We start from the raw sequence: 22,328 nt of genomic DNA, 5'->3' as shown, positions 1-22,328 counted from the left end.
TGCTCAATTGTTGTCCAATGATGAGAAAAGAAATGCTCCCCTAAGTGTCCTCATAGCTACAAGCTACAACCCCCCATGTCGCCACCATGGACTCCGCTGTACATGGAATACTATCCTAAGAGCTCTCCTCCAAATCTCCTAGGCTCTGGGACAGTCCCATAGGCAATGTCTCTGTGTCTCCTCTGGCTCACCACATCGCACACATGCAACTGGATCCCTGCCATATCCAAGCCAAGTGCCAACTGCTAAACTCCTATGGGCTAGAAGCCATACAAAGAGGGATATCTTCTTGGGCCTAAAGCTGTCATGTAGCCACCTCCAAAATTCATATAAAAACTCACCTGAGATTCCCTCTCTATGCCAATGAGGGGTGGATGCAGGCTGTGCTCTAATCTTGCTCATCTATATCCTCCATCCCAATCTAGTGGAGTAACCAAAAAAAGGGAATGTCTCATGCCCTATCAGGGAAGGGATCCCTCCACACCCACTCTCCCGAATCCCATTGAAATCTCTGTAGAGGCCTCCTCTGGTATGCCCAATATCTCCATCTATCTATAAGACAAACGGTTGGGTCTAGGTCTATGTGCCATTTCCTTTCAAAGTGTGCCACTACTCTAATTCTTTGCCTAGAGCAGCCACTTAGGGCTGTAAGATCAAGATCCTCTCACTAGAGGTGGCCATCCTCCCCAACTGTGAAAGTGAATGTCCTATCTCTACTAGATGCAATGATTGCTAGAAGGATATTCCCTCTGGAGAAGAGACCAATCCAAGTCTGAGAGGAAGCTGTGTCAGTTTGCCAATCTGGTGGAACCTCCCCATCACGGCCTCAATCATAGCCATGGCTCCCCTAAGACCATGAAGTCTCTTCCTTTCAGTCTCGTGTGGTAACTCTTGAAATGCAAACCACTCCCCCATTGATGTAGCGACCTGCAAAGAGAATCCCGCCCATGATAAGTGTGTCCGCTGCCCAATGGTGTGTCCCGACTCTGATCAAGTCCTCTAGCCTCCCCATCAAAAGTTTCTTCCAAGGCTCCTCACCTAGAAGCAGACCTCTAACAACAATGAGCTTGACCAATAAGGCTTTGCTCTCGCTATTTGGGTCAATGATCCCCAATCCTCCTTTGGATCTAGGTTGTATAATGACGTCCCAAGCCACCTTCACTCTCACTGGGACTCCCATCTCCTCGTGACCAAATGAAGTTCCTGATGAGGCATTTCACCTGGCCGGTCATGGCCAATGCACGACCTAGAGAATGCCCAACAAGTGATGTACCACATGGTCGTCAAAAGAGCTTGGTTGGCAACTACTACTCTTCCTGCCAATGAGAGTCTCACCGAGCTCCAATATAAAAGCTTTTGTCTGATGCTCAAAAGGAGGGGTGCCAACTGCTGCTCTGAGGTAATGTCAATCCCCACATGGCATCCGAGATATCTCACAACAGTCCCGCGAGGGACCCATGTGAAATCCTCATGTGTCGCCACTTTGGCTGTCTAGTGTTGCATGCCCAAAATCCATAGGATTTGTGCCAATTAATAAGTGCTCTTGATGCTCTGCAAAATGTCTCCATGGCTATTACAAAGGCCATAAAGTTTCCCTCACTCCCATCCAAGTAAACTGATGTATCATCAGCAAACTCCACATCAAGAAGCTCCTCAAATTCGAGGATGGGTAGCTTGATGCCTCTAATACCTGTAGATCTGTCTCTCAAGAAGGAACTCATGGCCTTTTCTACAAATAGAAACAAGAATGGAGTAAGTGGACATCCATGTCTAATTGATCTATGGATGCTGAATCTATCTCCTCTTGCCCCTCCAATCATGATCTGGCTATGTGCTCAAGAATACAGAGCCGCTACACCCTTGACCCACGACTCTGGAAAGCCCATCACTTATGCTAGAAAAATTAGGCAAGTCCACATTTTAAACTTAGAAAATTCTATCAGAAAATGAGCTAGAAAAGAGGGATTGGTGAGTCCTATCCTTTTGTCCTTGGGGTTCTTCTTCTTCTTCTTCGTTGTTGTCTTCATCTTCTTTGACTGTAGCAATATATGCTCTTTGAGACCTTTTCTTAGCATAGAAAATTTTCTCAATATGCCCAGTTTTCTTACAAAAGTCACAGACTATGCTCTTCTTCCCTTTCACATAGAGGAGTTGTTGGTCTCCTCTAATATCCACAAGCTTCGGCTTTGGTATGTTGATTAATGTGGTAGACACATTATCAAACTCAGGTGGAAGACTATTGAGAAGCACTCCAATGCAAATGTCTTCATCTATCTTCAAGTTGATTCCTGCAAGTTGTGTCAACAAGCTTTCCATATAATTCAAATGAGTTGCAAATGAGGTACTACTTTTCATGTCAAGCCTAAAAAATTCAATCAGTAAGCCATATTTGGAGGATTTTGAATGAGCTCCAAACACGGTTTCTAATAGATTCTTTTTTTTTTCCCAAGAAAAGAGAACTCTATTAATAACACCTCGGAGAAAGTCCCCCTAAGGTAAATACAAAGTACAAGAAACTCTGTGAAGAGTAAGTACATCAAAGATACAATGGTTGTGTAAACAGCCAATCTGGTGGGCTAAAGTGCCGCACCATCTGAGGGGTAGTGTGAAAGGTGTCTGAATCCCAAATCCTCAAGAAAGCCTCTCTTTTCTTCCTCATCCTCTCAGAGCTGCCCTGCAACCTCTCCCATCTCCCACGGAGAGTATGGACTATGTCTGTCCGAATCCTCGATAAAGACTCCCCAGTGGGTATATCTTGAAGATCAATGACCTGGCTATATCTCGCAGTCCATATGTACCAAGCTATAATTAGGAAATCAGCTCCCACCTGTGACAATGTCCCTGAGTCCACTGTGTCTGTGAGTAGTCTGGGGTAGGGATCCTACTTAGATGCTGTCCAATGATGAGAAAAGAAATGCTCCCCTGAGTGTCCTCATAGCCGCAAGCTAGACCTTTTTCTGTGACCCAAGCTGCAATCCCCCCATGTCGCCACCATGGACACTGCCGTACCATGAAATACTATCCTAAGAGCTCTCCTCCAAATCTCTTGGGCACTAGGACAGTCCCAAAGGGAATGTCTCTGTGTCTCCTCTGGCTCACCACATCGTGCGCAAGCCACTAGGTCCCTACCATATCCAAGCCAAGTGCCAACTGCTGAACTCCTATAGGCTAAAAGCCATAGAAAGAGAGATATCTTCCTGGGCTTGAAGCTATCATGTAGCCGCCTCCAAAAGTCGAATAGGAACTCATCTGAAACTCCCTCTCTATGCCAATGAGGGAAGGCTGTGGGCTGTGCTCTAATCTTGCTCATCTGTATCCTCCGTCACAATCTAGTAGTGTAGCCAAAGAAGGGGATGTCGAATGGCCTATCAAGGAAGGGATCCCTCCACACCCACTCTGTTGGATCCCACTGAAGTCTCTGTAGAGGCCTCCTTTGGTATGCCCAATATCTCCATCCATCTATAAGTCAAGTGATTGGGTTTGGGTCTATGTGCCATTTTATTTCAAAGTGTGCCACTACTCTGGTTCTCTGCCTGGAGCAGCCACTGAGTGTTGTAAGGTCAAGGTCCACTCGCTGGAGGCGGCCATCCTCCTAGACTATGAAAGTGAATGTCGTGTCTCTGCTAGATGCAATGACTGCTAGAAGGATATCCCCTCTAGAGAAAAGACCAATCCAAGTCTGAGAGGAAGCTGTTTCAGTTTGCCAATCTGGTGGAACCCCTTCCGTCACCGCCTCAATCATAGCCATGGCTCCCCTAAGACCATGTAATCTCTGCCTTTGGGTCTCATGTGGTAGCTCCTGAAATGCAAACCACTCCCCACTGATGTAGCGACCTATAAAGAGAATCTCCCCCATGATAAGTGTGTCCGCTGCCCAATGGTGTGGCTTGACTTTGATCTCATATAATGATTAAGAGAAGAGGCTGTCTCCTCTTCTCTTCAATAGTACTCGGGGGGAGCTCGTAGAGCCCTGGAGATACAGATCTCCAAGCTCTAATAATGGCAGCTGCAAATCTGACCTCGAAGCTCCTCCCTAAATCTCTGGTGTTGATCTCCTGAAATATCCAGTGAATGCTGGGCTGCCATGGTCCTTCATGTATAGGTATCAAGTCCTCTAGCCTCCCCATCAGAAATTTCTTCCAGGACTCCTCTCCTAGAAGCAGACCCCTAACAATGAGCTTGACCAATAAGACTTTGCTCTGACTATCTGGGTCTATGATTCCCAATCCTCCTCTAGATCTAGGCTGTATGATGACATCCCAAGCCATCTTTTCTCTGGCTAGACTCCCATCTCCTCCTAACCAAATGAAGTTCCTGATGAGGCGTTTCACCTGGCCAATACACGACCTAGAGAATGCCCAACAACAAGTGATGTACCACATGGTCACAAGAAGAACTTGGTTGGCAACCACTACTCTTCTAGCCAATGAGAGTCTCGCCAAGCTCCAATACAAAAGCTTCTATCTAATGCTCAAAAGGAGGGGTGCAAGCTGCTGCTCTAAGGTAATGTAAATTCCCGCATGGCATCCGAGATATCTCACAGCAGTCCCGCGGGGAAGCCATGTGAAATCCTCATGTGGTTGCCACTCTGGCTGTCTAGTGTCGCATATCCAAAATCCAAAGGATTTGTGCCAATTAATTGGTGCTCCTGATGCTCTGCAAAATGTCTCCATGACTGTTACAAAGGCCCTAAATTTGCCCTCATTTCCATCCAAGTAAACTGTTGTATCATCAGCAAACTCCACATCAAGAATCTCCTCAATTTCAAGGATGGGGAGCTTGATGCCTCTGATACCTGTAGATCTGTCTCTCACAAAGGAACTCATGGCCTCTGCTACAAATAGAAACAAGAACAAAGCAAGTGGACATCCCTGTCTAACTGATATATGGATGCTGAATCTATCTCCTCTTACTCCTCCACTCATGACTTGGCTATGTGCTGAAGAACAGAGAGCCGCTACATCCTTGACCCACTGCTCTAGAAAGCCCATACTCAGCATTGTGCCCTCCCGGAACTCCCAATCCACGCGATCATATGCCTTCTCAAAGTCGAGAAGGAGCACAATAAGGTCTTGCCTCCTGGATCTAGCCAAAGCTATGGTCTCCTAGAAGGTGAAGATGTTGTCCCAAGATGCTACACTCTTGGAAAAATCCTATCTGAGTGGGGTGTATAATATCTGACATCAATGGTGCCGGCTTGAGACTAATTGCCTTAGCGAGGATCTTATAGGTAGTTCCAAGCAAGGTGATCAGTCTCCACTGTGTGATCTCCAATCTATCTCCACTTCCTTTCGGGATAAGATGAATCCTAATCAATCCCATGTTGCGTGAGAGGTTTCACAATCATCAACATGATGAATGTAGCTATCATCAAGTTAGAGCTTGATAATAGCTTGAGCCTTATAATCATTTTTATCCCATACGATTGAAAGTGCAGCTTCCCTCAGTTTCTTCTCTTGACCACTTGTGATTGACCACAAGCCTTTCTTCATTAGGATTAGTTTGATCCTTGTTTGCCATGTATGGAATCCGACACCATTGAATCGAGCTGTCAGTGAGTCCTTGCCCATGTTGAGGTTGCACAATCAGCAGGAAATGAGCTCCAAAAGTTTTAGATTTCAGAAGCGAAAGAGTTGAGCACAAGTGCCAAGAAGTACTAGGTGATTAGTATCAAGAGATACTAGGTGACTAGACAGCACTGTGCCCTTCAAGAACTCCCAATCTACACGATCATATAATATCTCAAAGTCGAGAAGTAGCACAATAAGGTCTTGCCTCCTGGATCTAGCCAAAGCTATGGTCTCCAAGAAGGCGAAATCTTATCCAAGATGCTGTGCTCTCGGACAAAACCCTGTCTGAGTTGGGTGTATAATATCTGGCATTAATGGCACTGGCCTGAGACTAATCGCCTTAGCAAGGATCTTATAGGCAGTTCCAAGCAAGGTGATCGGTCTCCACTGTGTGATCTCCAATCTATCTCCACTTCCTTCGGGGATAAGATGAATCAACCCCTCAGAAAGCATAGTCCTTGATGCCATAATCTCCTAAAAGGCTGAGTGAAGGGCTGTTCTGATAAGATCCCAGTAGCTCACAAAGAAGGACTTATCTAGTCGGTCTTCCCCTGGACACTTGCCTGAGGGTAGTACCAGAAGTGCCTCCAACTCCTTTGTAAAATGGGCCATCAGATGTCTGCTCATCCTGTCTGTAACCATCCTCTGCGTGCTCAGCCAAAACTCTCTCTCTCTCTCTCTCTCTCTCTCTCTCTCATATCCAGGGGATCTAGTGGATCCTACTACAGATGTGTAGTACTGTGTGGCCACTTGTCTTGCCTCTAGAGGGCCCTGTGCAATGGATCCATCAGCACTTGTGAGTCTCCAAACACATTGTCTAGAGTGTTTAGGCCTTGTGGTGCACAAAAACTCCCTATTAACCTTGTCACCAAACTCAATCCAAAAAGAGACACTCGCATGAAATATGTACTCAAATCTAGCTTCCTTCATGGAGTCAATCTCTACCCTCGCAATATGCCTCCTCTCAACTATCTATCTGCATCCTGGCCGTCTCTCCTCCTCCCTCTGTAAGGCAACCAATGATGCCCTCGCCGCTCTTTCCTTCTCCAGAAGGCTCTGTCTCCTCGTTGTGGCCTCCTCCTTGAAGAAGGAACTAGTCTCCTATAGGCCCTCATCCAAGTGACTACCTGCCCGTCCAGCTGAGAAAGGTCTAGATCTCCATGTCTGTGCGACTGTTTCTCTAAGATCAGCCTCATAGAACAAGTGCTTTGGAATCCTCACACTAGAATGGGTCCCCCTACTCTCTCAAAAAGAAGTATCTGAATCGGTGAGTGGTTCGAGAGGGTCGTGCCAGGTATGATGCCTGTAAGGCCACCTCTATTGCATGCCCAGTCATCCACATAATCCATCAATCCTGGAGAAGGTCTTGGCTCCTACCGCCCTCTCTCTCCTGGAGAATTGAAGTGAGCCTGTGGTCCTACCAAACTCTGCTGTGAACCACGGGTCCTAACCTCTAATCTGGAATAAGAACTCCTCCCAAGCAGCCTGCTCTTCTCCCCTAATGATTTCTGTGCATCTGCCTCTCCTGTCGTCAAGAGCCTCCACCATGTTAAAGTCACCCCCTAACATCCAGTGATCAACCTGTGGTAGAGACTGACATAGTCCAAAACTATCTCCTGTCTCGCTGGCCATTTGAGGCATAAATGGCCAACAAACCAATGAGTGCCTCCTCCACTCTCACCAAGACCCACATGGCTCTCCCTGGAATCAGAATACCCCAGCCCTGTACCGACCAGGTCCACTGCTCCCCAACACATATGCATAGTCCAGCCTGTATCTCGATAACATCTACAGCTACTGCCCAAGTGTAACTTTGACCTGGAAGTAGCTTCCCGCAACATCGGGATATCTTGTTTGTCGAAAGATGGTGCTCCTGTAACATAAGAAAATCAATTGATCCTCCTACTAGAGCTCTGTGCAAATCCTGTCGCATGAGACTCTGGCCCTACCTGAAGTGACGACCTCCGAAGCCTCATACATTCCATGAGAGTATCCTCATGGAGTGTGTCTCAACCTCTCGGACCAGCGTGGCTCTACAGCCCCTGCCTACCTCTGCTACCTCCTAGTATATACTCTATCATGTGTCCTCTCCGCTATCTCTGCTGTGGGGTGGAATGGGAGGAAGTCCTCAGAGTAGGCATCTGAGTCCTCTACCTCCTGCTCATTGTCCTGGGCCATCATAGCCTCCCCTCCCTATTGAGTGTCAGGTACCTGAGATGGGCTAAGCTCTAGAAGCTCAACCTGCTGAGGTGATGGTCTGGGGGACTGGCGCGTATCTGTAGCCTGTTGTAGCTCCTGAGAAGCTCCTGGTGTCGCTGCCTCCGTGGGCTGTATCACATCAATCTATAGTGCTGCCAGTGTCAATGGCTGTGGGACCTTTGGCTCTTGGGCATCAAGAGGAGTGCCTACGGGAGCAATCGGGGGCTGCGGTGGCTCCGCATGGGCTAGCAGCTTGAGGTCTGCGATCACTCTCCACTGTCCCTCTGTCTATCTCTTCAGCTCTAGGCCCATTCACCATATACGTCCACGAAGGGGGTCACCATATGCGTCCACGAAGGGGATCATATACATGGTCCCTTGGTATAGTGGCTTTATTGTGGAGGCATTTGCACTCCACAATAGGTCTCTTCGGCACCCGGTCACCCTTCTTTTCCCCGGCCTGGCGATAGAGTATCGCCAGTTGGTGGAAGACTTTGGATGGATCTTCGGCACTCTCCTTCCCGTGTCCTTCGTGGATGTAGTGACAGCTGCAGGAGTCCCGAAGGTACGGGTGGCAGTGAAATAGGTCAAGAATATCCCACAGTTCCTAGAGATTAAGGCGGGTGGGCAGTCCTTTAGGCAGAAGGTCATTGTGACGGGGCAGCTAGGGCAATGCCTGCACTGCCACGACTTTGGGAATCAGGCAATAGTTTGCACGTGCTTCGAAGTCAAGGTGGCTCTGCCGACAGGCCCACAGGTGGACGCTGACGGCTTCACGCAGGTCTAGAGAGGACAAAGAGGGAGACAACCGGGGGGGGGGGGGGGGGGGGCAGTCAGTGTCCCAGACCCAGCCTCGGCAGTAGGGAGCATGTAGACGAGCGACGCCCCCTCAGCACAGCACTCCACAACCCCCCTGCCCGCCCCACCAAACAGGACCGCAACCCCCCACATCCACCACCCGCGCCATAGACTACCTCTCCTGAGGTCCCACAGCCCCCACATCCATCTCCCCCCACATCCCATGCCCCCCCCCCCCCCCCCCCCCCATTGACCCTAGCTCACAGCCCCCCATTTCTAGGGGCACCAGTTCCCCCCCACACCCGCCATGTACCTCCCTCCATCCCACAGCCCCCACACCCACCTCTCCCCACATCCCATGCCCCCCCCCCCCCCAATTGACCCTAGCTCACAACCCCCCATTTCTAGGGCCACCAATTCCCCCCCACACCCGCCATGTACCTCCCTCCATCCCACCATCCCTCTATCATCCTCCCCCCACCACCCCCCTGATCCGCACCTGGTTCAAGTGATCCCCCCTCAACCCACCCCCCTCCCCCCACAGGAGGTGATGAGCCACAAACGCCTACATTCTCCTCGCACCAACATTCTTCCCCCTCCCATACAACCACCAACTCATCCACCCCTACCGCCCGTCACACTTTCTAGAGACAGGAACACCTATTGCCACAGGAGTTCTTCCACAGTGACCCATGGTCCTACTTGAGAGTTGCGGAGCGCCGAGAGCTCCCACTACCTCTAGAGGTGGGGATCTTCGTGGTTCATAAGTCAAGGAGGGGCAAGGTCCATCTACTGGCACCACCGGATGGACCAAACTACGCCTTTTTTCTTCAGTCCTCTCACTCACGGGAGTGGACAATGAGACAGATAAAGGAAAAGTTGAAGAGTCAGGTGGCGGACCACACCTCCAGTGGATGGGAGAAGAAAAACTAGCATTGTTTGCACAGCAATGGCCTGATTGCATGATGGATATTAACTGATGGGCTGATGCCGAAGTCCCTCACTTGAACATTATCTTTCGAGCCCCTCCACAGTGGAGAGCTCCAAGGGATGTGATCAAGTGGCCCCTGGCACAGGTGGCCCGTTTCTTCTAGTACACAGAGTCTTGACTCTCAGCATGGCTAATAGATGCATTGATAGTACCACTTGGAACATCTATCACCCCTATGGTTCGGCCGAGGGCCACCATTAGGGATTGGAGTTCGCCGTCCAAACCGGCAGCAAAGCGTACTTGCATGCCTCATAGCTTCTCCTCTTCATCAACAGCCTCCACACCGAACAGATGCATGTTCGGTTAGTCACAAGTTTCCCCATGAGCTTACACCTAGCATCCTGGAATGTGAATAGCCTCCACTACAGTGGGGCACGTGGTTCCAGGAAGTTGATTGTTCGGCAGAAGCTGCAGCCTGCCCTTGCCGGATGGATCGACATCTTACTTCTACAGGAGCACAAGCTCACCCCCACCCAGGCCCAGAGCATAGGGAAGGTACTCCCAGGCAGCTCGCACACTTACTGGGAGCATACTAGAGGTGCCCACAACAAGAGTGGAGGCGTGTGCACCTCTATTGGTTTGAGTCTTACCGCTTGTGTATGAGACCAGGGGACGATAGTGGTAGGGAGGGTTCTATGGATCAGATTGGATATTGGGGACTCGCGCCTTGGAGTCCTTAATTTCTATGCCTCTACGGAGGTTAGGGCATGTAACAGATTCTAGGTGAAGATTGAGGATGGACTTCCACAGGTGGACTCCTGGATTGTTGGACAAGACTTAAACAACCTGGAGGCTTTGGAGGACCAACAGGGCAAAGAGAGAAACTACCAAGGCATGGCTGGGGAGGAGCAGGAGGCATGGGAGATCTTTCTACTAGTAGTAGGAGCACGCGATGCCTGGAGAGACCTTGCCTTCCACAGGAGGGAGAGGTCGCTGGACTTCTCTTGGGGATACAGGCGGCTAGGTGGAGTCCTGCTGGAGCGGTTGGACAGGTTTTATGTGGGAGAATGGGTAGGCTCTCGGGGAGGCTAGATTGGTTGGCGGGCACCACCTTGTCCAATCATTGCTCAGTTCTCCTGACACTAGATCCCCCAGCATTTGCCCTAGATACACGATCTTGTCGGATCCCTGACTCAATCTATAGGAGGGAGGAGATGACGAGACAGATAGAGAAAATTTGGACCAGAGAGTGGGACAGAAGGGACCAGATTGCAGAGGAGTTTGCAGAGGTCTTAGCTGAGTCGAGCAGAATCTGCCAAGAGGCAGCCATACAAGCTAGGCAACAGAGTTGGGAAAAGGAGAGAGCACTCCGGCGGGACCTTGCAGCCACGTAGAGATTATTACAAGAGGCACCAGAGGATCCCACTCTCCACGCACAAGAAGTGTACGTGCGAGCAGCCATTGCTGGCCTAGAGGACAGGCGCTTAGAATTCTCTTTCCGCACCTCAACAGCTTTTTGGGTGCGGAAGAGGGACACGATGTGCATGGAGTTTTTCCAGTTGCACCAACCTCGCACCTCAGGAGAGCAGATACGTAGCCTCAAAGATCAGTATGGGAGGACCCGTTCTAGCCCAGATGAGGTGATGGAGATTGCCACGGACTACTACAGATGCCTCTTCCAGCAGGAGACAGCCTCAGCTCGAGGACAGCGATGTACATAGTAGGTCTGGGATAACGTCTTTTCCCTTGTCACAGAGGAGATGGGACACTCCCTCCTAGCCCCCTTCACAGAGAAGGAACTAGAGGAGCCTTTCCATACATAGGACAGGCAGAAATGCTCGAGAGAGGATGGCCTCTCTAAGGCTTTGTTCACTACCTTTTGGGAAGTGGTGAAGAATCCCCTACTAATGGCCTTTCAAGAGATTTTTACTTCAGGATAGATGCCAGGGAGTCTTTCGGCAGGCCTTATCAGTCTTCTCCCCAAAGGGGGAGACCGGTTGGAGCTTTCCCAGTGCAAACCAATCACCTTATTGTGAGTGGTCTATAAGGCGCTGGCAAAGATGATTGGTAGGCGACTATGCAACATGCTTCCAGACATCATCCATGACACACAAAGAGGATTTGTCCAGGATAGGAGAATCCTAGACAATGTATTCACCTTCTTTGAGGCGACAGAGTGGGCCCAGCACAGTGGGCAAAGACTAGCCTTACTACTCTTGGATTTTGAGAAAGCTTATGACACGGTGGATTGGAATTTCCTAGAGGGGCACCATGGTGAGGTTAGGTTTCCCCCAGGCTTGGATTTGCGAGGTCTCCGCACTTTACAGATCGGCCACCAGCAGGGTTCTCATAGGTGATAGGCAAGGGGAGGAGTTTCGGAAGGAGAGATTACGGTCCAACAAGGCTGCCCCCTAACCCCGTACCTGTTCCTTCTCTTTGCAGAAGCGATGTCTAACTTCCTCAAGTCACGTATGAGCGGATTACGTGGCCTCCGACTTCCAGTGAGAGAGGAGACCGAGTTGTTAAACTCGGAGTATGCAGATGATACAGCACTCTACAAAGAGGATGACGAGTTGATGCTGAAGAGAGTGAGGTTAGCTCTTGAGGTGTTCTTTTCTCCAGCGGGAGCAAAAATCAACTACCGAAAGTCGGTTGGTTTCCTCACAGACCCGGACTCTAGCACGAAGTGGGACATCCACCTAGGATTTAGATGGGTGAGCAGCGGACAGACCGTCCGATACCTAGGGTTTCTTCCAATCCTCGATTCTATTCGGAGGAAGTTGACCTACTGGAGCACGGCTCGCCTCTCACTAGCCGGCCGAGTCCTGGTGGTAAACCAGGTCCTAGCGATGGCCTGGTACATCGCCTCGTGTTCGTGCTTCTCCTCATCCTGCCTAATGCAGCTTCGCCGCCAAGTGCAGAATTTCCTTTGGTCCGGGTCAAACGGCTCCAGGGATCCCAGGGCCAAGGTGGCGTGGGCGACCATTATACATCGGACAGAGGGAGGGCTTGGAATCATAGACCCAAAGTATCAAAGTATGCCCCTCCTGGGCAAGCTAGTTATTCGTAGCCTCACACCAAGCGAGCAAACCTAGAAGGTTTTACTGCAGGAGGGTCTTTAGGATTGTAGACCGAGGCTTGGCTGTGACTCAAGGCCGTTCCTAAGATGGATCTTCACATCAGCCCAAATCACCCCCCCAAATCACCCTTCCTACGCAGCTTGCTCCGCGTGTGGCAGGGCCTCCATAAGGCCCTAATCTAGAGCCCCCCAAGCTGCCAAGAAGAGATAGACCGTCAGCCGATGATCTAGAACCCCCAGGTCAGGGACCGGAAAGGGGCACAGATTGGCAAGCGCCCCCACATTCAGTGGGCTGGTTGGAAGGCTAGCCCGGCTCGTATCATTGGGATATGGCGAGAGCTGTACAAGATGGCGGATGAGGAGGTGTTACAGCAAGTATCAAGCTACCAACAAGGAGTGGAGCTAAGGAGAAGGAAGATAGACGCAACAATACCTCAGGAGTGGCTTGCTCCTCCGATACGAGAGCCGATAGAGCTTGAGATATGGGCCGCTAGGTTTTCACCAGTAGGCATCCCCCTACAGGTGGCAGGAAGAGTGGGTGGCGCTCCACTTGGGACCTTTTTCACCGTGCAGGAGGGGGGGCATCTTGACAGAGGGCACCAGGATGAGGGGATAGCTATCCTTTCATGGAAGAGGATCCGGGAGATTGGCCTTCAGGGAAAGACATGACGGCTGGACCCTTTGGTCTTTTCGCAGGAGCCTAGGAGTGGCACCTCTAGCTTTGGGAAGGAAAACAACTTGATGAGCTGGAGTGGGATCCAGGAGAGTGGCTTTGGCCGGCCAGTGTGGTCGTCAAGAAGCCACCGAGGTTCCTGGAGTACACCGCCTGGATTGGTAGACACGTACTGATGCAGGAGAATATGGATTGGCGCCATCACATAGCAGGCACTGGGTGGAGCACAGCATCACGGAGCCGTTCGGATGGACCTGGCGTTGTCTATGGGACAGTTGGAGGCCGAGAAGGGTATCGTATTTTGTATGGCTGGTAGCACATGGAGGCTTGGCGGTGTGAAGCTAGCTTGCCCCGATGCAGAAGGAGGGAGTTTGTAAGCGCTGCACACAGCAGTCTGTGGAAACCCCAAAGCACTGCCTTTGGTCGTGTGAGGCGGTAAAGCTCGTGTGAAGAGGAGTATGCCACATCCTTCGCCGCATAGCACTCAACCTTGGATGTATCTCTTGGGGTGCTTTCTGCAAGCAGGCGGTCAGCCACGGCCATCAACTTCTGTATGAGGCCAGGATGCAGAATACGATATTCATTATCGAGGCAAGGTCGTGCGCAGTGGTCAGTTTAGAGGCTTTACCCATCCGCCAGGTACTGGAGCCCACAGCAGACTGCTCTGAGGTATGGAAGATCATAGGGAGTCTTACTGGTTGGCATATCTGGAAGGAGCCCACAGCAGACTGCTCTGAGGTATGGGAGATCATAGGGAGTCTTACTGGTTGGCATATCTGGAAGGCGCAGTGTCAGGTGGCTTTCAGCGGCGGCGGACAGAGACTTTCAGTACAGGCGACCTTAGCAGAGCTCTGAACCTCCATCATCCACTCCCTTCGAGGCCGATGGGATCAGCTGCAGAGCGAGTCCAAGGCTCGTCAAGAGCTCCGATGTCATTTCATGCGCACTTGGGGCGGCCAGGACCTGTTCTTCTATTAAAATACTGAGAATGCATGCTATGGAGGATCACTAATGAGCAAATAGACAATCATAATGAGGCAGAAGCATTGACAAGGAAGAATAACTAATATTATCCAAGCATAATGCAAGTACAACTGATTGATAATGACTGATAGAATGAGTGTGGGCATGAGTGCCTTTTATACATTTACAGTAGGTGGTATTGGTAGGTGAAGGTAGGTGAAAAGGGACCATGGTATTCAACAACCATGGTTTTAATAAACCCTGTATACATGAACTAGTCTAAGGCTTTATTTGCAGTTAGTTTCTTTACCTTGTTTGTCCCATACAAAGAGGCTATGGTGGATGTGATTGCACATTTCTCAACACCCCTCCTCAATCACAACCGTAAAAGACATTGAGTATAGAGAGGCTGTCGTGAGTAGAACCTTGCTAAGTGTAGACATAGAAGAAACAAAAACAACTATATAAAGCTAGAGGCTATTACAAGGCTTCACTAAGTGTGTAGAGACTGTAGTATGCAAAGGCTACATGAGGAGTTTAGAAGCTTATTGTGGGAACATAAGGCAAGTCCACATGTTAAACTTTTTAAAAAGTGTATCATCAGAAAATGAACTACAAAAGAGGGACCAGTGAGTCTTATCCTTTTGATCTTAGGTTTCTTCTTCTCCTTCTTCTTTAATGTTGTCTTCATCTTCTTTGACTGTAGCAAGATATGCTCTTTCAGAATATTTCTTAGCATAGAAGAATTTCTCAATATGCCCAGGTTTCTTACAAAAGTCACAAACTACGCTCTTCTTCCATTTCACATAGAGGAGTTGTTGATCTCTTCTCAGGATGCTTGTTTCACCTTTATTCTTGATCTTGTTTTCTTCTTCTAGGAGAGAGGCTTTGATGTCCACAAGTTTCGGCTTTGGCATGTTGATTAATGTGGTAGACACATTATCAAATTCAAGTGGAAGACTTTTGAGAAGCACTCCAATGCAAATGTCTTCATCCATCTTCAAGTTGATCCCTGCAAGTCAATCCATGCAAGTTGTGTCAACAAGCTTTCCATATAATTCAAATGGGTTGCAAGTGAGGTATTACTTTGCATATCGAGCCTCAAAAATTCAATTAGTAAACCATATTTTGAGGATTTGGAATAAGCTCCAAATAAGGTTTCTAATCGATCCCATGTTGCGTAAGAGGTTTCACAATCATCAACATGATGAATATAGCTGTTATCAAGTTCGAGCTTGATAATAGCTTGAGCCTTATCATCATTTTTATCCCATACAACTAAAAGTGCAACTTCCCCTTGGTTTCTTCTCTTGACCACTTGTGATTGACCACAAGACTTTCTTCAGTAGGATCAATTTGATTGTAGTTTGCCATGTATGGAATTCAACACCATTGAATCGGGATGTCGGTGAATCCTTGCCCATTTTGAGATTTCAAGATCAGCAGCAAATCAACTCCAAAACACTTCAGATTTCAATTGAGCAAGTGCTAAGAAGCACTAGATGATTAGTATCAAGAGATACTAGATGACTTAGTGACTATGATGCCCTTGAGGTTGAAATCTTCAAGTTCTTGTAAGTCAAAGTTTTCCCCTCCTTGATTTGATGCGAGGATTAGTGTTAATCAACACTAGTATTAAGAGATACAAATGTAGTTGACACTTGATGTTGATTCTTCTTCTTGCTGATGCGAAGTGGTAACTTGACTGGGAAAAATCAGTGTTGTAGTAGATTAGGGGGTCAGTGACAATACTAAGCCAAAGAAAATAGGAAAATGAAGAGAAAATTGAGATTTGAGGTTGATGGCTATGGAGTCTACATTAGGGTTTATAGGGGCAGCCTAGTTTTTTCCTTCCTGTGAACTGAATACCTAATGATTTCCAAAACTTTCTTGATAGAAATGAAGCTTAGGAAGCAGGCTATCAAAGCCCTATGATGCTCCTCAGCATCGCGATGTGAGCGGGCGGAATTAATCGTACAAATGGCAAAGGGCACAGAAAATGGCAGTGACTGAGAAAACGCGCAATGCTAGAGTTTACAGTGAACAATGTTGGGCTTTGATGTGATGGGCAGGAGCGCCCTGAATCAGGGAGTATTTGCCTAGAGCACACTACGAGCTGAAATGGCCTGGATAGGGAGAATCAAGTCCTCCACTGAAGGTGGGTAGCTATGGAGGCAGATGAGAGATCCAAGGAAAAGTGGAGGGAGCCAGAAATTCAAACTGACATGACTCAATTTGTGGCTTGATGACTCACTGACTTAAAACCGGCTCTGATACCATATTAAAATACTGAGAATGCATGCTATGGAGGATCACTAATGAGCAAATACACAATCAAAATGAGGCAGAAGCATTGACAAGGAAGAACAACTAATATTATCCAAGCATAATGCAAGTACAACTGATTGATAATGACTGATAGAATGAGTGTGGGGATGAGTGCCTTTTATAGGCTGACAGTAGGTTTTATTGGTAGGTGAAGGTAGGTGAAAAGGGACCATGGTATTCAACAACCATGGTTTTAATAAACCGTGCATACATGACCTAATCTAAGGCTTTATTTGCAGTTTGTTTCTTTGCCTTGTTTGTCCCATACAAAGAGGCTATGGTGGATGTGATTGCACATTTCTCAACACCCCTCCTCAATCACAACCGTAAAAGACATGGAGTATACAGAGGCTGTCGTGAGTAGAACCTTGCTAAGTGTAGACATGGAAGAAACAAAAACAACCATACAAAGCTAGAGGCTGTTACAAGGCCTCACTAAGTGTGTAGAGGCTGTAGTGTGCAAAGGATACATGAGGAGTTTAGGAGCTTATAGTGGAAACATAAGGCAAGTCCACATATTAAACTTTTAAAAAAGTCTATCATCAGAAAATGAACTACAAAAGAGGGACTAGTGAGTCTTATCCTTTTGATCTTGGGTTTCTTCTTCTCCTTCTTCTTCAATGTTGTCTTCATCTTCTTTGACTGTAGCAAGATATGCTCTTTGAAACTTTTTCTTAGAATAGCAGAATTTCTCAATATGCCCACGTTTCTTACAAAAGTCACAGACTACGCTCTTCTTCCCTTTCACATAGACGAGTTGTTGATCTCCTCTTAGGATGCTTGTTTCTCCTTTGTTCTTGATCTTCTTTTCTTCTTCCAGGAGAGAGGCTTTGATGTCCACAAGTTTCAGCTTTGGTATGTTGATTAATGCGATAGACACATTATCAAATTCAGGTGGAAGACTTTTGAGAAGCACTCCAATGCAAATGTCTTCATCCATCTTCAAGCTGATGCCTGCAAGTTGTGTCAACAAGATTCCATATAATTCAAATGAGTTGTTGCAAGTGAGGTATTACTTTGCATGTCGAGCCTAAAAAATTCAATTAGTAAACCATATTTTGAGGATTTGGAATGAACTCCGAATAAAGTTTCTAATCGATCCCATGTTGCGTAAGAGGTTTCACAATCATCAACATGATGAATGTAGCTATCATCAAGTTCGAGCTTGATAATAGCTTGAGCCTTATCATCATTTTTATCCCATACAACTGAAAGTGCAACTTCCCTTGGTTTCTTCTCTTGACCACATGTGATTGACCACAAGCCTTTCTTCATTAGGATCAATTTGATCGTAGTTTGCCATGTATGGAATCCAACAGCATTGAATCAGGATGTCGGTGAATCCTTGCCCATTTTGAGATTGCAAGATCAGCAGCAAATCAACTCCAAAACACTTCAGATTTCAGTTCAGCTAGTGCTAAGAAGCACTAGATTATTAGTATCAAGAGATACTAGATGATTTAGTGACTATGATGCCCTTGAGGTTGGAATCTTCAAGATCTTGTAAGTCCGAGTCTTCCCCTCCTTGATTTGATGCGAGGATTAGTGTTAATCAACACTAGTATTAAGAGATACAAATGTAGTTGACACTTGATGTTGATTCTTCTTCTTGCTAATTCGAAGTAGTAACTTGGCTGGGAAAAATCAGTGTTGTAGTAGATCGAGGGGTCAATGACAATACTGAGCCAAAGAAAATAGGAAAATGAAGAGAAAATTGAGCTTTAAAGTTGATGGCTATGGAGTTTGCATTAGGGTCTATGGGGGCAGCCTGCTTTTTTCCTTCTTGTGAACTGAATAACTAATCATTTCCAGAACTTTCTTGATAGAAAGGAAGCTTAGGAAGCAGGCTATCAAAGCCCTCTGATGCTCGTCAACATCGCGATGTGTGCGGGCGGAATGGATCGTACAAATGGCAGAGGGCGCAGAAAATGGCAGCGACTGAGAAAATGCGCAATGCTGGAGCTTACAATGAACAATGTTGGGCTTTGATGTGATGGGCAGGAGCGCCTTGAGTCAAGGAGTATTTGCCTGGAACACACTACGAGCTGAAATGGCCTGGATAGGGAGAATCAAGTTCTCCACTGAAGGTGGGTAGCTATGGACGTAGGTGAGAGATCCAAGGAAAAGTGGAGGGAGCCAGAAATTCAAACTAACATGACTCAACTTGTGGCTTGATGACTCACTGACTTCAAATCGGCTCTCATACCATGTTAAAATACTGAGAATGCATGTATGGAGGATCACTAATGAGCAAATAGACAATCATAATGAGGCAGAAGCATTGACAAGGAAGAATAACTAATATTATCCAAGCATAATGCAAGTACAACTGATTGATAATGACTGATAGAATGAGTGTGGGGATGAGTGCCTTTTATAGGCTTATAGTAGGTGGTATTGGTAGGTGAAGGTAGGTGAAAAGGGACCATTGTATTCAACAACCATGGTTTTAATAAACCATGCATACATGAACTAGTCTAAGGCTTTATTTGCAGTTCGTTTCTTTGCCTTGTTTGTCCCATACAAAGAGGCTATGGTGAATGTGATTGCACATTTCTTAACATCTTCGTGATGCAGGCAGGCAGCCCTAGATGGCGATACACCCCCCCCTCCATAGCTGCTTGCCCCCATCCCCCCAGACCACCTTGAGAGACTTGTATATATGATGTATTTGTGACTTTCATCGGCTCCAGCTTGTCTATTGAGCATGAGTACTCCGTTGTAATCAGTTTTTTTTTAGTAACATAATCAGCCACATTTTACTTGCAAAAAAAAATCAGTCCAGTGTGACCATGTTAACCAAACCAGTGTCACGTCATGTCAGACTAGCATCACATAATGTCAGACCAGCACGTCACATCAGACCATCAAGAGAGACAGAGAGACGGTGCGCTTGCCCTACCTCCCTGGCTGGGATGAGTCTTGAAATCATACCATGTGCTTGCTCCATTATTTCAGGTGCCATCCCATCAGTCACGCTGCGCAGCCCTGTTAGTCAGCTTCCCTGTTGGCAGCCCATCCATCAGTTTCCTTGCGCACAGGCCATTTTCTATCCCATAGCAGCAGTGATGAGCCAAGCATTCAGCACAGGCAAGCAGAGAAGAAGCGCAATCTCGCGAGATGTCAGCCAGTCAAAGCGCAGTTCCCTGCCCGTAGAATTGGCTCCCAACCCATTTTCTCCACTAAATACTCAAGAATGCAGAAACCAAGATCCTAGCCATCTTTTCCAAGGTAAGAATGTGAGCTGAATGTTGTGCACGTGGATCATGACTGCTTCTCAAGTGATCATGGCTATCTTGGATTGGGCAGCAGGGAAGTGCTCTTCAGATACAAGTTTGGTTGTGTGCTAGATAGCGCATAGGACTGGGATAAGCTACTGACAGCCTATAACTTGTACACATCAATATTACTGCTGTAAGATATATGATAGGAGGATTGTTTCCACCTTTGGACTTTTGTACCTTCTCTAAGTTGCGCATTTAGGAAACTAGTGGCTTATAGGGAATGATGGAGGGGAAACCAGCCATGTGGAACCAAGCCACATGCCAGAAGGGTGCAGCTGTAACCCCAAACAGGGAGAAGGTGTTAAGGGTAGAGGACATAGGGAGGGGATAGGGAAGTAAAAGGGGTGAGCCAAGGTTGAAGAAGATGGTTGGATTGGAGGGAAAAAGGGATGGCAGTGAATGGGCAGAGGGAGGAGGGAGGGGTGCAAGAGGATGAAGTAGTAATAGCAGGTTCACAGGAGGGGCACTCTGAAGCTCTCCCACAAGCACTGTAGGTTCATGGGCCTCTAAAGCACATCTGCAGTCAAATTTTCTGATCATTGGCATATTCATATGTCCTGCCTATTTTAATTGTTTTTCCAAAAAACCATTAGCCCTGAGCTTGTTCTCCATACTACATAGCGTAAATCTTCTACTTAATGATCATCAACCATAAAGACCTTTTGTATGAAACAGATCAGTAGTCTCCACTCCTCAACTTGCAAAGACACAGCCCAGTGCAGAGACAGTGACATAGGCAGCCTCCCAGGAGGTATCAGAGGCTGTGAACGTGCCACTAGCTCCAACACTCCCTGGTCACCAGGCAGAGCCACCAGAGTTGATCCCATCACATGTCCCCGAGACACACAGAAGGTTGGGGAAGCCGAGGCAAGCCAGGAGAGCGAGCAGAAGGCAAAGGACTCAAATGCACACTCTGAGGATTTCTCCCCCTTACATGTGGCAATAGAGCTAGTAGAGAGGAGACGTAATAGGGTGTATGCCAAGAGGAAACAAAGACATGGTTGGACTGTGGAGCCATGCCAGTACGAGAGACTTAGATGTATCCCATGAGGATCCTCTCATGAAACATACGAGGCTTTGGAGGCTGACACTACAAGTATGGTCATAGCCTCATGAGACAAGGCTTGCACAGAACATTAGCGGGAGGATTCGTGGATTTTCTCATGTTAGAGGAGCACCTCTGCTTGGCAGAGAGGATATTCTGAATCTATGGGAAGTTACTACCATGACAGAGTCAAATCTACTAGGCAACACCTGTGGGAGTCACAGAGATATAGGCTGCTGTTTCCATATGCCTTCGGGAACAGTGGACCCAGTCGGTGTAGGGCTCAAACATTGTGATTCCAAAGAGAACCACATGAGTCTCTATGAGAGTGGATGCACTAGGCCATTTATGATCCAAATGGACAGTGTGACTAGAGAAGATGCAGAGACACTGCCTATGCGACTGTCCCAGAGCTCAAGAGGTATGGAGGACAGCCCTCAAGATGATATTCCACAGCACAACAAAGACCACCATAGTGACCTAGAGGGCTCTAGCTTGGGTTTTAGCCACAATCCTGGCATGTGGCTATCAGGGGATCCTATCTTTCCTCATCATTGGGGACAGCATCCGAGCAAGATCCTCATTCCAGATTACTTGCAGGCACAGTGGACACTGGGACACTGTCACATATGGGAGCGTATTGCTAGAATTATAGATTGGTACATTTGGACAGCAAGCTGCAGCCACGCTATAGACCTCTAGGATGTATCCACAATAGAGAACCTTTCAAGGATTTGGATAGAGATCATCCACACTCTTCTGGGAGATGGGAGAGGATGTAGGGAGTCTTTGACTTTGATGGCACAACCATTGTACTTGTGATGTACTTAGACAGTCTTTTTAGAGTTCCTTGCCTTAGTATTTTGGGGGGGGGGGGGGGGGGGGGGGGCGCTGTTGTTGTGGTGGTGTTGGGTTGGAGGGAAGTAGTTTCATGCAAACTAGATTTTCAGTCGCTGTCCTGTTCACAGTGTATCCTTTTGTAGAATCAAAGATTAAGCCTTTCTAATATCGTCCCATCTAAGAAAATAACTGAAATAAAACCTGAATTACCTGCCTCCTCATTTCCCTTCTTAATAATAGATTAGGATGTATGCCCAAACTCCACCATAGCATCAGACTAACTGGTTTCTAGAGTTTACCCTTAAACTGGTAAATAAAGATATGCCATCCTTGGAATATACTAAAAGGGGTTTTGATTTGTTAGATGCCTCTAATTATTCTATCAGCTAAATTCTCCTCCTCACAAACACCTCAAACTACACCATCAATGAGTCCTTTGAGATGGCATAAGCAAGCAATCTCAGCTGACAGAAAACAATGAAGCCTCTAATTATTCTATCAGCTATAAAAAAAAAACCTCAAATTACACCATCAACGAGTCCTTTGAGATGGCATGAAGATCTTCCTGGCTACGGATGAACCTAAACATTGACACACAATCAAAGGAGTCTTTTGGAG

The 22,328-nt window shown here is 47.4% G+C and overlaps 1 protein-coding gene across 4 annotated transcripts in view; it reads right to left on the bottom strand.

The window, feature by feature from the left end:
- LOC148036812 (NADP-dependent malic enzyme-like) overlaps window positions 1–22,328 on the bottom strand; it is a 214,256-nt gene that overhangs the window by 79,393 nt on the left and 112,535 nt on the right. The gene's annotated exons all lie outside the window — the stretch shown is intronic.

The sequence above is a fragment of the Lygodium microphyllum genome, chromosome 4, assembly GCF_053477565.2.
Source record: "Lygodium microphyllum isolate KBCC chromosome 4, Lygodium_microphyllum_v1.1.10, whole genome shotgun sequence".
NCBI classification, from domain to species: domain Eukaryota; kingdom Viridiplantae; phylum Streptophyta; class Polypodiopsida; order Schizaeales; family Lygodiaceae; genus Lygodium; species Lygodium microphyllum.
This window is presented reverse-complemented; position numbering and strand designations above follow the sequence as displayed.